We start from the raw sequence: 15,699 nt of genomic DNA, 5'->3' as shown, positions 1-15,699 counted from the left end.
AATACTTCATTATATCGAGAATTTCATTACATTGAAGTTTAAATGTACTTTGTATACAGGTAGGCACTTGTAAACTGACGACTCTGCCATATGTGTCTCTTCTTGCGAGACATGTAAGAACTGATACAGTTAAGGCTAGACATAAAGAAGTTGGTAAAATCAGCAACTTGCTGCATTATATCAAAATTTCATTATAATAAAATACAACCTCTTACGCAAATAAGTAGTTGCCGATGCGTTCTTCTTACACAGAAGGGGCCACAAGATTTTCTGTATTATCGAGCAATCCGAAAAAGCAAAATCTGAATGAGAAAAAATTCCTTTTGTTGAATTTGAGAGTCAGTGATGAAAGATACGATTTCATGACGTACCAACAATATCTTTGCATTGGTGGTACAAAGCAAAGCCAGCCACGCTTTCGCATCCATTCCGCCCTCGCGATTCATAGTGCCGCCCACAGTGGGTGACACGATCATGGAAAGTGCTGGCAGTGGGGAGCAAATGCTTTGTCTGCTTCTTGCAAAAATGTGCCTCCGAAACTCAATATTTCACAACCTTCAATACTAAATGCATAGGAAGACAGTGCACATGATGCCACACCATCTCAACACGCCCACTATTTGCACATGCAGCGGATTACCTATAAAGATGGGTGCGCGGGCAGCATATGCGCTCAGCATAGCTCAGACAGCCATGCGAACCCACAGCTGCACTACAAAAGGAGACACGTGGCAACCTGCCCTTCCTTTCACTCCCCTCCCTACCTTACGCATGCTTTATCATGTTACCGCGACCTCACTTTCCTCCCCCCTTTCAAGAAGTAGTGCTCATCAAGCCACCATCCTTCTCAACTCACTCTCGCATGCTTTCACTCGCACCCAAAGCACACAGCGTGCAGGGTGCAATAGGATCTAATCGCACTTGATTCTTATACAGAACACGGCACTGCTCTGCTTTGGTTGCACAGGGTGCAATTTAAGAGGTGTGTTCGCAATCAGCCACTTGTATTCCAACCATTTGATTATCTGCAGTGGTCTGAAGTGATTACCTGAAGTTCCGTTTTCACGTGTTATGTGGTCGTAAACCTTGAACTCGTTTGCACATTGTAGGCTTCTCCACGCACAGTTTTCACAAGAACCCATTCCAGGAGTACCAGGAACTGCAACAATGTGTTATCGTAAAATACAAGAGGAGTCCAATTGAAGACGACCTGCCTCCGTCAGTTCTTTTAAACCTGGTGACTAAGTCCGTGTGCATCAGAAAGAACCAGAAGATTGTCCTCCCAGTATTCCCGCCCCAGGGTCTATCATTCCAAAGTAGCCCATAACCCATATCGTCTGAACGACAGCACTACATGACATGCATCCGAGCTGTCCAGGAGCACACAGAATGGACCAACAAAACAGTTCCTACAACGGAACGATTATTCATACCCTATTTCGCTATTCCAAACACTAAGCAGTCATCCAGGGAGCTCACCCACCCACACACAATGTCACGCCCCCCATCGCATTCAAGCCTGCCGGGTTTTCGATGTACACAATCATTGCCTCCTTTACTAGGTGCCTGCAGAATGGCTTGAGCTCCCAGCGCAACATGCCTGCCCTTCGTTGTGAACAAGCATCGTGAGGTGGCGTTCATGACCGACACTATCCTAACGAGCAGTGGGCGGTGCCGACGGCTGGTGACCCAGGGCACGAGGCCTATGTGGTTGGTACCACGGTGAAATGACGATTGGCACAATCTTTTGGGTGCGCTTTTTAAGGGCTGGTTGTCCAGTTCTAGAATAGCTGTCGCCTGTAATGCCTGCAAACACAGGCTGAGCTATGATTGAGATTAATGGCCTTCGAGATTGGCATGCACACATGATGAAGATTTCGGAAGCCACGCGAGGTAGTGCCCAGTGGTTCCACCAGCCACATGTGGCACTCGCAACCGACACTAGTGGAGAGGAGGAAAGAAAATGGGTTTGGCAGCTGGTTTTTCACTCATGTGGCAGGAATCTATAAAAGAGGCAATGACCCAACACACGCAGCCTTGGCAACAAGTGGAGTCACATCAACGTGTTGTCGTTGCTCACATCACGGCTTCAGCTACCACTGCAATCGGCCCGTTCTTCACGAGAGCCGGCATCCCCATCACCTGGAAAACCATGTATAGCTTAATACTATTTGATCTTGTTAAGGGAAGGAGAAATGTAATTTTATTTTAGTATATCATTCCACTGAATGGCCCTAGGGGAGCGGCACTATATATATATATATATATATATATATATATATATATATATATATATATATATATATATATATATATATATATATATATATATATATATATTGCACTGTAAAATAAGGAGAACTGGGGCTGTGGCTATGAGAGAGACAGTGATGACGATAGAGAAAAACCTTGTTTTGGTGCTTGATCGGCTGTACTACCTCTCGCTGCTCTATCATTCTAGTGGCGAATGCTTAATGCTCAAAGTGCTTCACGACATTTGGTGGAAGTAGTGAACCTTTTGCAAACCTGCAACTCCAAAGCCAGACAATCCCTGTCACATCTCCCATGCCTGAGAAGACTAGTCCTACCGATCCACCCCAGGCACCGCCTCCGGTCGTCTGTCCTGGTGCGCCACGCCAACGGGATCCTCCCATATTCAATGGCACTGACAATCATGACGTAGAGGACTGGCTGTCATCATACAACCAAGTGAGTGCCCACAACAAGTGGACTGAAGCTGACAAGCTTGGTTATGTACCATTCTACATTTCCGGGGTCGCCCATCTTTGGTTCTGAAACCATGAGGCTCACCTTTCCACCTGGACAGCATTCCGAACGACACTTCAAGCAGTATTCGATCGCCCTGCTGTGTGCAAACTTCGGGCTGAACAAAAGCTTCGCTGTCATGCCCAACAAAATGGCGAAACCTTTACCAGCTACATCGAAGAGGTAGTTGAAATTTGCTGGCATATCAACCCAGATATGACCAAAGATGACAAGGTCAAGAACAGCTTGAAAGGCATAGAAGATGAAGCCTTCCAAATGCTCTTGCCAAAGAATCCTCAGACGGTCAACGACCTCATAACGCTTTGCCAGAGCTATGAGAAGCTATGCAAACAACGGGTTTCTACGCGCCAAGCTCTCGCTCCGGACGTCGTGCTTTCAGCTCTGAGTGATGGCGTCAGTGCTACACCTTGCAGTTCAGCAATCTTCGACCAAATCAAGCAATTAGTATGAGAAGTGGCACGCCAACTCTCTCTTCTGCCAGTCAGTCCAGCATCAGAGTCGCCCTTGTCTTCCAATCTCTGTCAGGTGATACAAGAAGAAGTTGCTAACGCCATACAACTTGCTCATCAACCGCATCCTATGCCTCTTCCACTTACGTACGCTGCCGTTGTCGTTAATTCACGGGCTCCGTCTGCAGCTATTCAATCCAGACTTACCAGCACCTTTCCCTCACCTCCGCAAGCAGCTGCAACATATGCACTTACAAGCAGCATCTGGCTGCCACAGCAGCCTGCGCACCCACCTCACCAATGTTTCCATCAGTCTCCGCCTGCTGTTCAAAATCCATGGCACAACCATGAAAACCAGCCTATCTGTTATTCGTGCAGCCTACCTGGGCATGTAGCACGGCTTTGCTGCTGGCACAGATGGTATCCTTCGGTTTCTCCGAGGGCACAAAGCAATGATTTCAACTCTCCGTCCCGTTCTGCTACTGCCACTCAGCCCTTCGAAGCCTCACCTTCTGCTTCCCAAACCTTCAATACCCTCCGGTCTTTGTCTCCCTGTCGGCATTCTCTGTTGCCGCTTATCCGTCGCAATGAAGCTATCCAAGAGGAAAACTAAGGACCACAGTTCCGGAGGCAAAAACTGCAATCTCAACGAACTCCTCAAGACCTTATTTATTTCCTGCGAACATCCTTGAAGTTTATGCAGAATACATTGCAGTTCATGCGCTTGTAGACACAGGAGCAGCAATATCAGTGATTTCGCACCAGCTTTGTCTTGACCTTAGAATAGTCACGACGCGATATTCTGCCATTTCATTACGTACAGCAAGCACTGCGCCGATTGAACCCTTAGGGAAGCGTACCATGCATGTTATAAACGGCACTTTATACCATGTTGAGTTTGTTGTTTTGCCTTGCTGCTCGCATGCCATGATTTTAGGATGGGACTTTCTGTCCTCTCATCATGCCATAATAGACTGTGCCCGTGCTGAACTCGTGCTGTTGCCCATTCTGCAACAACGTTTTTGAAGACACTGATGACGCTTCCAGTTGTGTGTTCGTCACCGCCAACACCAAGATTCCTCCGTACTCTGCCACACTTGTACCTGCTGCCTGCGATGGGTTTTCCGACACCACAGTTCTTTTCACACCGTCTAAGCTTGTCGCTCGCCATCATCCCTTCTTGCTTCCTTTTGCCCTTCTTGCTATTCGACAAGGTTCCAGCACAATTTATGTGTTGAACCTGTTTCCTTGCCCTGCTAGCCTGCTCCATGATGAGTGTCTTGGTTATGCTGATGAAATCGAACCAAGTTTTCTTTACGATGTGCCTGACGACCCGGCTTCTCCTCCAGTTGACACTCTGGCCCTTCAAGTTTCTCCTCCCACGCCGCCGTGTGACTCAACGTTTTCCCGGTGTATTGATCCCAACCTCACTCCAGGTCAACACGCCCAGATTGTCGATCTCCTTGACCGCTTTCGCACGTCATTCGACCTACAACAATCTCGCTTTGGCCGTACTTCCATCCACTGTTGTCCACCACATCGACACCGGCAATTATGTGCCTTTATGCCACAGGCTGTATCATGTATCCACCACAGAGTGTAGCGTCATTGCTGAGCAAGTTGGAGACACGCTCCAATGTGGCATCATACAACCTTCGCACAGTCCCTGGGCTTCTCCTATAGTGCTGGTCAAAAAGAAACATGGCACAATTCCCTTTTACGTGGGCTACCGGCCACCCAATAAGATCACCCACAAGGACGTTTATCCACTACCCCATATTAATGACACACTAGACTGCCTCCAAGGCCCCGAATTCTTCTCATCTTTAGACTTACGATCCGGGTACTGGCAAGTGCCAGTGGCTGAGTAAGATCGTTCAAAAACAGCCTTTATCACACCTGACAGTTTACTTGAATTCACTTTGATGCCATTTGACCTGTGTAATGTATCTGCCACATTTAAAAGAATGATGGACAACATCTTGCGCGGCCTCAAATGTCAGATATGCCTGTGTTATCTGGACATCATTATCTTTTCACCGGACTTTCCTTTCCACTTACTTGAACTTGAACGCATTCTCAATTGCACGCCCAAAAGTGGCCTCCAGCTTAACTTGAAGTGTCGCTTTGCTGCCCAGCAGCTGGTAATCCTCAGCCATGTCATGTCGAAAGAAGGTGTACTCCCTGATCCCGCGAAACTATGAGCTGTTGCCCAGCTTCCGCGACCAACGACCTTAAAAGAACTGCGCAGCTTCATTGGGTTAGCGTCATACTTCCGCAGTTTCATCCGCAATTTCAAATCCATAATAGCACTTTTAACATAGCTTTTTCGTGGTAGCCACAACCTTTCGACCTGGTCACCGGATTGTGATGCCGCATTCACCAAGCTGCGTCGACTCTTCATGTCACCACCAATCCTGTGCCATTTCGGCCCAAGCGCTCCAACTGAAATACGCATGGATGCCACTGGCATTGGCCTTGGTGCTGTTCTCGCTCAGAGAAAGGCTGGCTCCAATGAGTACGTCGTTGCCTTCACCAGTCGTGCACTCACTAAACCTGAATCGAACTATTCTGTAACAGAAAAAGAATGCCTAGCTATAATTTGGGCCACAACCAAATTCCATCCGTATCGCTATGGCTGCCCATATGACATGATAACTGATCATCATTCGCTGTGCAGGTTGTCGTCCTTAAAAGAACCATTCAGTCATCTTGCTCGATGGGCCCTTCAACTGCAGGAGTACGACATTTGAGTGCTGTACCGTTCTGGCCGAAAAAACTCGGATGAGGATGCCTCATCTTGTTTGCCACTAACAGACAAGGTTAGCTCCCCGAAGGCCTTATTGTCCGAGTCTTCCCTTGCTGCCACGGACATTCTTCTGGAGCAGAAGAAAGACCCATGGATTGTGTCCATGCCAAGTTTCTTGTCCGCCCTATCGACGCCCACTACCAATTGCGCATTATGTCGCTAAGCACATCACTTCTCCATTCGCGACAGGCTCTTGTACCATCGTAACTACTTCCCGGACGGCCACAAATGGTTGCTTGTCAAACGTCGGCATCTGCGTTCGGATATTTGTGCAGTGTTCCACGACGACCCCCACTGCGTGCATGCAGGTGTACTGAAGACATACGCGCGTCTACGCCTTCGTTACTACTGGTATGTATCGATTCATCCGTCGTTATGGCCGCTCCTGTGTCGTTTACCAACGCCGCAAAGATATCCCTTGTCGTTAAACCACCCCATTGCAGCCTTTGCCTTGCCCAGCACGTGCTTTTGATAGAGTAGGCATCGATATTTATAGACCTCTGCCAACCACATCAGACGGCAATCACTGGGTAATCGTGGCCATCGACCATCTTATGCGCTACGTGGAAACTTCCTTTTTGTCCAGCACTTCTGCACGTGACATGGCCTGGTTTCTCCTGCGCCACATCATCCTTCACCACGGAGCTCCCAGGGAATTACTGGGTGACAGAGGCCGCGTCTTCCTCTCCAATGTCATCAAGGCTCTCCTCAAAGAATAGAGGCTCGCCTCAAAGAAGCAATAGGCAACATGAACGTCACTTCGCTTGCTGCTGCCGCATTTCCTCATACCACTGTTATGACAGTGAGTTTCCACGGTGTTGTGCCCAGTGGCCGTTCAGAGGAAGGATGTCAGCCCGACGACATGCAGTTGTCGCGCTTCACGTTACGATTCTTCACACCTGTCAGCAGCCCGAATTGGCCTGACCATGCCGGAGTGAAGGTCCGTGCAAGGCTATGCTTCTTGTCACCTGTAAGCCGCACAAACTGGCATGACCACGCCAGGGATCGGAGTCGGCATGCGTTCCTCCTACTTTCGCAGTATGAGCCCAGTGATGTGCGCGCATTTCCGACTGGGTTCACCGAAAAAGGCAACCAGCTCACCGAAAGCATCAGCTCATAGACGCCGGGATTGGTCTCCTGACATTGGATTGCTGGAAACCATGAACAATGACGACGCAGGCATAAAAAGTGGATCCAGACAGCTGAGGAGGAGGACGTTCGGAAACAGTGTGACTCGAACACACTAAAACGTTACCATAGTGTACTCTGATAGTTGGAGCTGTTTTGTAATCTCAACCATGTATCTTCTTGAATATATTCCTTTTTCTTTATTATCTTAAACGTTGGTCGGAACTCTTTCTCCCGGCACCTGGCATGGCACCATCGATGGAAACTTCATTGGCTACACGGACCTCCGACATAACAATAGTGGTAGTCAGCGGTGAGATCGACTTCACGAAACTTGGGATGTGCCGACCTCACAACAGCAGTCATCGAGTAGATGCTTTCATGTTTGCTTGTGCGCATGTGACACCATGCTCGTTAATTTAGTTGGTGTGCCTTCTGGGGAGCACCTGCTCCCATTTCCTCCCCCGTACTCGCGTCGTCCCGTACGCACGCGGCAGATGCGTAGAGCCAGTGTAGACAAGGAAGAGAGGCACTACGCGCCTTCCCATTCTCAATCGCTCTCGTGACACGCATACCCATCTCCCCCACGCGGTTATCGGGAAAAGGAGACGTATCCGGCGGGCAAGGAGGACCTCCCCTTTCAAAAGGTAAAAAGACATAAAAGCGTGCCACCAGGAGAGACCCACGCTCTCGGACACCGGACACCTAAGTCACTGAGACTGGATCACCTGCTACAACCCGTGAGTGACCTCGTTTGCCTGACTACCCCAGGCAACGAGGCAAGCCTATTTATTACTTATTACAGAGAAGACGTCTCGCTGTGAGTGTTCTCATTGCTGGCAGCAATAAACGTTGTTACAGTTGATGTCGCTGGTTGCCCTATTCATTCGAACCCGACGTAGCTGCGATTCTCGCGTTACAGGTTGGGGAGTACCACAGAGCGACTGTGTGGGGCTAGATCCAGAGCTTGTCTTCAGCCCTAACCGCACGCAAAGTGGAACCCCCGCAGTTGGCGCTACCAACATGGATCGAATTTGGCAACATGGCGAGTCTTCTGGTGTGTGTTGGCGCTAGGACTACCCACGTTTCAGCGAACAATGGCGGCTGGCTTGTCTGACCTCTCAGATTTGTTCATGTTGTCGGATGTAGCAACGCAAAGTCAGAGACCTATTGCTAACGCGGCGGCAGCTGCTGAACGGCGGCACGATCACTTCACACTCGTCTAGAGTCAATGCGTCGGCATCGTTCACTGAGGAGCATGTCTAGTGTAGTTGGGAACTATCAGACCGCGCTTGGACCCATACGCCTATGTGCTGAGAACAGCACCAACTAATGCTGCACTGAGCGCACCGTGACAGGAACATGAGGCCGACGCGAGGCCAGAGGAGTGGCACACGCCGAATGCAGTGCAAGGAAGCTACGGCGGGCCGGAGTGGAGCGATGGGCGCCCAGGCCACCGAGGCTTTCGTGGCCGTTGCTACCAGTGCAGCCAACCAGGGCACATCGCCCATGACTGCGGCCGCACGCCAGGCCGAGGTCGAGCGCATGGCTCGGGAAACGGACGAGGCCGCCAGTGATCCACCTTGGGTCTCGGGTGGCGATCTCAAATACAACCCATGCTATTGCGTTGCTTGAGCCTTTGGCTTGTCAGGTAGGGGGTGTTGCGGACTCACAGGCACCATTCATCGAGCTAACGATAGCCCGAAAGAAATTCGCTGCGCTATTGGAAATCGGAGCAAGCGCGTCTTCATTTGGTGACAAGGTGTTGCATCATCTCCGCAAGAACAATGTTCGCTTGAGAGATAATGACACGACCTTCCTACTTGCTTCCGGCACAGCACAATCGAACGATGCAGCTAGGCTGGCGATCCGTTGGGAAAAACACTTCAGGCGACAACGCCTTGTGCATCTCACTGGTATATCAGTGCCTGTTATTTTGGGTCACGGCTTTCTCGTCAAGTCTGGCATTGTGATAGACATCGGCAATGGAGGTTACCGAGAGAATGGAACGGGTGTTTTAAAGCTGTTCGCAAAAGCGCCTGTGGCAGCGGAGACACGCCAGTCTCCGAGCGTGGCACGAACGGGTCACACCCAGCCACAGCCAAGCGAGAAAACAGTAATCAGTGAAGGCGAGGAGAGAGACACGGCAGCAGAACAGTGTGATTTCTGCAAGTGGTAGCGCACCCACTTTTGTCAGAGGTCAACAACATGCCAGAGAGAGAAAGGGCACGACTTTCGTCGCTGTTGCACGTGTACAATGCGATTTTCACGGACTGTGCGGGCCGCACTACGCTAGTCAGGCACAGGATAGAGACGGGTGACGCTTCCCCGTCGAAATGTAATCCTCAGAAGATTAGTTTGACTAAGTGGAACGCACTTGACAGCGCCTCAGACGAACTCACCAACACAGGCGTTGTGTAAAAGTCGAACAGCCCATGGGGGCTTCCGGTAGTTCTAGTCCCAAAGAAGGACGATACTTGTCAGTTTTGTGTAGACTACCGCAAGCTGAATGAGGCTACAAAGAAGGACGCATACCCTCTACCCTCCATTTCCTCTTTATTGTCTAACCTAGACGGGGCGAAGTACATTACGACACTCGATGCTAGCCGTGGATACTTCCAGGTCAAAATGGACAATCGTGACAAAGAGAAAACAAAGAGAAACCGGGTGTTCATTCAATTTAAGAGAATATCTTTTGGGTTGGTCGGAGCTCCCGCTACTTATCGGAGGTGGATGAACAGAGTACTAGGAGACGCGAAGTGGCAACATGCTCTCGCATACTTGGACGACATAGTGGTTTATTCGAAAACATTCTGAGGTCTGCAGGTATCACGCTGAACCTGAACAAAGCTCAGATAGCTGCGAGCAGAATAGTGCTGTTGGTATTCACGCTGGACAACGGCCGCATTCTGCCGAGTGAGGATAAACTCAAGGCTATACTGAGGTACCCGTCGCCGAAAGCTATCGGTGAACTGAGACGCTTTCTGGGATTGGTGAACTTTTATTGCCAATTCATTCCAGACTGCACGGCAGTGCAAGCACCTTTGACGAAGCTCTTGAGGATAGACGAGCTATTGACTTGGGGTCAAGACCAGGAGGCGGCACTATGGAGCCTCACGAAGGTGCTCGCTGACACAGCAGAGTTGCAGCTGCCCGACTTGAATAGGGAGTTTGTGATTCAAACAGACGCAAGCGAACTAGGCTTAGGTGCAATTCTGCTGCAGGAGCACGAAGGCACTCTCCGACTGGTTGCGTTCGAGAGCCGTTCGTTGACACCGGCAGAAAGGAACTACTCGGTGACAAAGAAGGAGTGCCTCGCAATAGTTTTCACTCTGCGAAAGTTCGACTATTATGTAGATGGAGTGGCATTCAAGATTGAGTCTCATCACATGGCTCTCACTTCGTTGACGCGCTTGAGCGAGCCAAGTGGCCGCCTGACGCGTTGAGCACTGCTGCTGCAGCATTACGACTTCACCGTGTGCTACTGCAAGGGAAAGAGCAATGCCGCAGCTGAAACTTTCGTGAGAACCAGTCCGAGGTCAGGGAGAAACCCAAGTCGTAGCTCGAGAAATGAATGCGGAACAACCACTGATCCTGGGCGAGAGTGTGAACCACATAAATGTTGTCGGTTCCGCAGAAGTTGTCTTTAGCAGAGAGGAGCTGTTCGAGGCTCAGCAGAAGAACCCCTTTTGTCGAGAAGTGCTCGACGAGCTCCGGCAGCAGGGTGGTGCGGCCGCCGCACACATGGAGGCAGCTGGTATTGCTGTCGGTGCGGAGCACTCGGGAACAGTTGGTAATGCTGTGAGCGCGCTGGATTCTTATCTGCTGAATTCTGACGACGTCCTGCTGAGGCATACAGTCACTGACTGATTTTTGGAGTCCAAAAATTAAGACATGCTCGATTATTCGGTCTGCTTCTCAGCACTGCCATTCTCCCCATAGACCATAATGTATAACAACTGCCAAAAGTTTGAACACCTTGCAACCTCTCGCCTGATTTTTCGGACACTCCTCAAGCCAACTCGATCGAGAGCACCATTCACCGACTCTGACTGGTGCATGGTTCGACTTGCAGAATGCCATTTTTGTTTTGAATGAAGCCTCCTTGCTGCCCCACAAAGTGGCGCTACTGCAAATCCCCGCTCATCCTCATCGTTTAAGCCTGGTTCGATAGAGTGGCTACAGCCGTTCCAGTCACAGCTTAGTAAGCCATGTCAAGATAATCCAGCAGCTGATTTGTTTCTTTCTTTGTGCACAATGCTGCGAATAGGCCACATTATTCGTTTGCGTGACTGGTGTCGGTGTGACGGCATGGTGGTGTTTGGTTTGTGTGCTGTGTCGAGGTTGCGGTGATCCAACGAGGCATACGGAAACATTGCGTCAAGTGTCTAATGGCGCCGACAGTGCCCACGTAGACTGCGCTGGGGAATGCCGGCAAGCGGGTGCCAGGAGGCCTAGGATTTGTCACCTTCCGATGCGCTCCCTACTGACGCTGAAAATGTTCTGCTGAGACCTGCGCAGTGGTTGCATTGCGATTCTGGACACCGTTTTGTTTGAGTTTCACAGGTGCTGTACTGACAAGCGCAGAACTCGACGACGGCGAGATCATTCATCAGGTTTCTGCTGCACCGCCGGATGATTACTCCGAGTCGGAAGATGACGTACCTGTGCTACGCTGCCATCGCATGCGGAGCGTGTACAAGCATTGACTGTGCCTTCAGAGGCCTATAGTGACCGTATGACCCTCTCCGAGATTCAGGCTTATCTGATTGTGTGTAAACAGAACAGCATGCAACGGCGCATTCACGATTTTTTCAAGACTACTGCCGAGCCCGAATAAGTGCATGGAAATAAAGGATTTCTTTTTTTTTTTCTTAATCTGCTTTTCGGACACCTGTTTATTCGGACATTTCCACAGTCTCCGTGAGGTCCGAATAAACGGTGGGCGACTGTATTCCCACCGAGGACGACACAGGTGAGGAGTTTAAGGTGGTGATACCACGCGCACTGTGAGGGGCACTGCCACACTACTTTCACGACTCGTGCATCGCTGGGCACGTGAGCAGCCCCGAGACTTACATTGTGTCGCCTCGCTACCTGTCCAGGCATGAAACGGGACATGATGCACTATGCCTGCTCATGTCATGTGTGCCAAAGCGTGAAGCCCCCCAAGGTGGACAACCACCCAGCTTCATGCAGCCTATGTACCACAGAGCGACTGTGTGGGGCTAGATCCGGAGCTCGCCTTCAGCCCTAGCTGCACGCAGAGTGAAACCCCCACAGCCTATGTTTGCGAGTTTATACGACCAATAAAACTACTATCCTTACTTCGTATAGCTGTACACTAAATGCTATTGCAATCAATGCTTTGGCTTTCGGGCGAAACTGCAAATTTTTTTATACAGGCTCCCACTTCTTTGTTCGATTTAGACATTTACTCGACTTTTGCAGCTATGTCATCTTACTGCCTTCCTTTTCCCTAGCTTTCCCCAAACACAGATAGATTTTCTCCAATTCTTGGTGCACGGCACGTGGGCACATGTATAAAAAAATTAATGCATACTAAGTCCCGTTATTAGTCTCATATACTATACAGGCAAGGTGGGCAAAATGAGGACTCAAATCGCTACAGCAACATCAGAACAGCTCTGAGTGGCTGCCAGTATGCTTATTAGGTGTCTAAGTGCCCATACTGGGACCAGGGATGCCGGATGCACACCTGTAAGATTAACAAACACATACTCACCATATTGTTACGTGTGGAAAGACACAGATTAAAGAGGCTATATACAGGCTATTTACACTGGAGCCAGATCGCCAGGCCGACACTCACTCGCACCAAGGGCACAAACCCACTTCGTCGTCGTTCTCGCGGTGGCTCGTCCTTTGAGCATCCCTCGATGATATCATAATACTACCCCCTGGTGGCAAAAGCACCGTCACTGTGCTGTTAAATATCCAAGGTGCGTGGAGAGTTGTAGGGTTTGAGTCGGGCTACGTGGACAATGTCACTGGTTGTCACAGTGGAGGACGCAGTGAGCGTGGCTAGAGCGATTTCGTAGGTGACATCGATTACTTGGCGAAGCACGCGATATAGGCCTGTGTAGCAGGAAAGCAGTTTTTCACAAAGGACAACCTTACGCGATGGGGACCAAAGCAACACGAGGGTGCCGGACACACTATCATACAACACATACATACAACATATCATAACAAACACATATATTAAGAAACATATTATTTTTTTCATATAATATACTACATCCCGAGAAATGGCCCCTTTTCATTCTTGCTATGCTTCACCTGCTAACAAAGCTGTATTGCGGCAGAGCTGTTCAGTCAAATTCAAATTGCACAGCGAAAGTCAACTTTGAGATCAAAATAGCGGAAGTTTTCGCTTATACAAATGTATGGCCGCCGGCTGGGACCTTCGCTTCGGATCGAATTCACCAAAATATCAAATTAACTGGATCGAATGAAGTTCGGGCTTATAGGAATGCATGGGCGCCAGCTGGGACCTTCGCTCAGAATCAAATTAACCAGATCGAATTAATGGAAATCTATTGTACTATTGAAGTTTATTATACCAAGGTTTACCTGTATAGGCCTCTTAAAAATTCGGGAATCAAAATCAAGAAAGTGCATTCTGTGTGCAAACCTTATCTGCCCTTCCATTGCCCGCAGCAGCCACGAATCACAGTTCCATGACAGTGCAACCTATTCAGCTGAACATAAAAATGCTTGCTATACAGGGGAAACTTAGGCCGGAAGCAGGCCAATTCACTTCATTGTATCTTCAGCATATACTGATGCATCTGTGTAAGTTATGATTCTGACCACGTGCAGCTCATCTCCATCCCAATTTTCTGGCCGTACGTATACCCGTGAACCGTGGCGTACCAACACAGCAAACAAAATTGTTTTCATATTACAGTCATTTGCTGATGATAATTTATTGGTATCTCCTTTGAAATGGGGCGGCGACAAATGGTCACCTAGCCTGCGTGATTTAATTATTTATTTTATTTATTTAATAATACTGTCAGCCCATGAAGGGCCATTACAGGAGTGGAAAATACAAACACATACAAGGATACAGTATGACAACAAAAGCAAGTAAATGAACAACTGTAGACATTTCAGCAGGGACGCGAATCAGTTTAGATTCTATGCACCTTACAAACTTCCCCTCAAAAATAAGAAACAAAATGAACAGATACACCTTTGGCAAAGTTATGATATACATATTAGTTAGCGGCAAAAAGAATAATGTGTACACATTGCAAAAATTCCTCAACGCATGAGGCCGACATAAGAGTCGGGGAGCGCATTTCATTCCGTAATACCTCTTGGGACAAAGCTGTACTTAAAACAGTCATTTCTGACTTGAGGGGGTGTGATGTACTGGCTATGACGATGTCTGGATATTTCGTTTGTCGAGATTTTGAAGAAGTTGTGTTTGTCGACAAGCAAGTGACCATTAATGATAAGGTAAATTAGTTTCAGTCGCTCATACCTGGTAGGTAAGTCTAGCGGAGGTAAGTCGGCAAGTTTACAAAGTTCAGTGGAGGATTGGCAGTAGCGATACTTGTTAAATATGAACCTTGATGCTAACCTCTGGATTCTGTCAATCTTTTGTTGGTTGAATTTAGTGTAGGGATCCCATACAGCTTTAGCATACTCCAAGATAGGACGTATTAAGGATTTATAGGCTAAAATTTTGACCTCAGGTGTCGACGCACTTATATTCAGTCTTAGACTCCAGAGTGCTTTGCTGGCCTTACCACATACAGCATCAATGTGTTGATTCCATCTGAGGTCAGAAGTGAACGTTACTCCTAGATACTTATGTTTATCGACTCTGCTAATAGTTATACTATTTATGTTGTATGGGTAATGCAAAACTTTTTTCTTTCTCGTTATGGACATAACAACAGACTTAGCTGCGTTTAGTTCCATCTGCCAGTCGTCACACCATTTTTTAATTATTTGCAGACTAGACTGTAAATTGGCCTGATTATTACTATCTCGAATTTTATTATACATCACACAATCATCAGCAAACAGTCTGACAGGGACACTAATATTACTGGGCAAGTCATTTGACGTGCATTGTACATGCTTTCCATACTAGCATTTTCGTATACATCTCCTTAATCTTTTCTTTTTCTTCCACTAAACTTATAGACCGATCAGCTTACTGTACGTTGCCTACAAAGTATTTACTAAGTTAATCGCAAACAGAATCAGGAACACCTTAGACTTCTGTCAAGCAAAGTACCAGGCAGGATTCCGTAAAGGCTACTCAACAATAGACCATATTCACACTATCAATCAGGTGATAGAGAAATGTGCGGAATATAACCAACCCTTGGATATAGCTTTCATTGATTACGAGAAAGTGTTTGATTCAGTCGAAACCTCAGCAGTCATGGAGGCATTACGGAATCAGGGGGTAGACAAGCCGTATGTAAAAATACAGAAAGATATCTATAACGGCTCCACAGCCACCAAAGTCCTCCATAA

At 48.3% G+C, this 15,699-nt stretch overlaps 1 protein-coding gene across 6 annotated transcripts in view; it reads right to left on the bottom strand.

Annotated features, from left to right (window-relative positions):
- The window catches only part of TTLL12 (Tubulin tyrosine ligase-like 12), a 386,517-nt gene that overhangs the window by 195,530 nt on the left and 175,288 nt on the right, over positions 1–15,699 (bottom strand). The window lies entirely within an intron of this gene.

This window comes from Dermacentor variabilis, unplaced genomic scaffold, assembly GCF_050947875.1.
Source record: "Dermacentor variabilis isolate Ectoservices unplaced genomic scaffold, ASM5094787v1 scaffold_14, whole genome shotgun sequence".
Classification (NCBI taxonomy): Eukaryota; Metazoa; Arthropoda; class Arachnida; order Ixodida; family Ixodidae; genus Dermacentor; species Dermacentor variabilis.
Note: the sequence above shows the minus strand (reverse complement) of the source record. Positions and strands in the feature narration are given on the sequence as shown.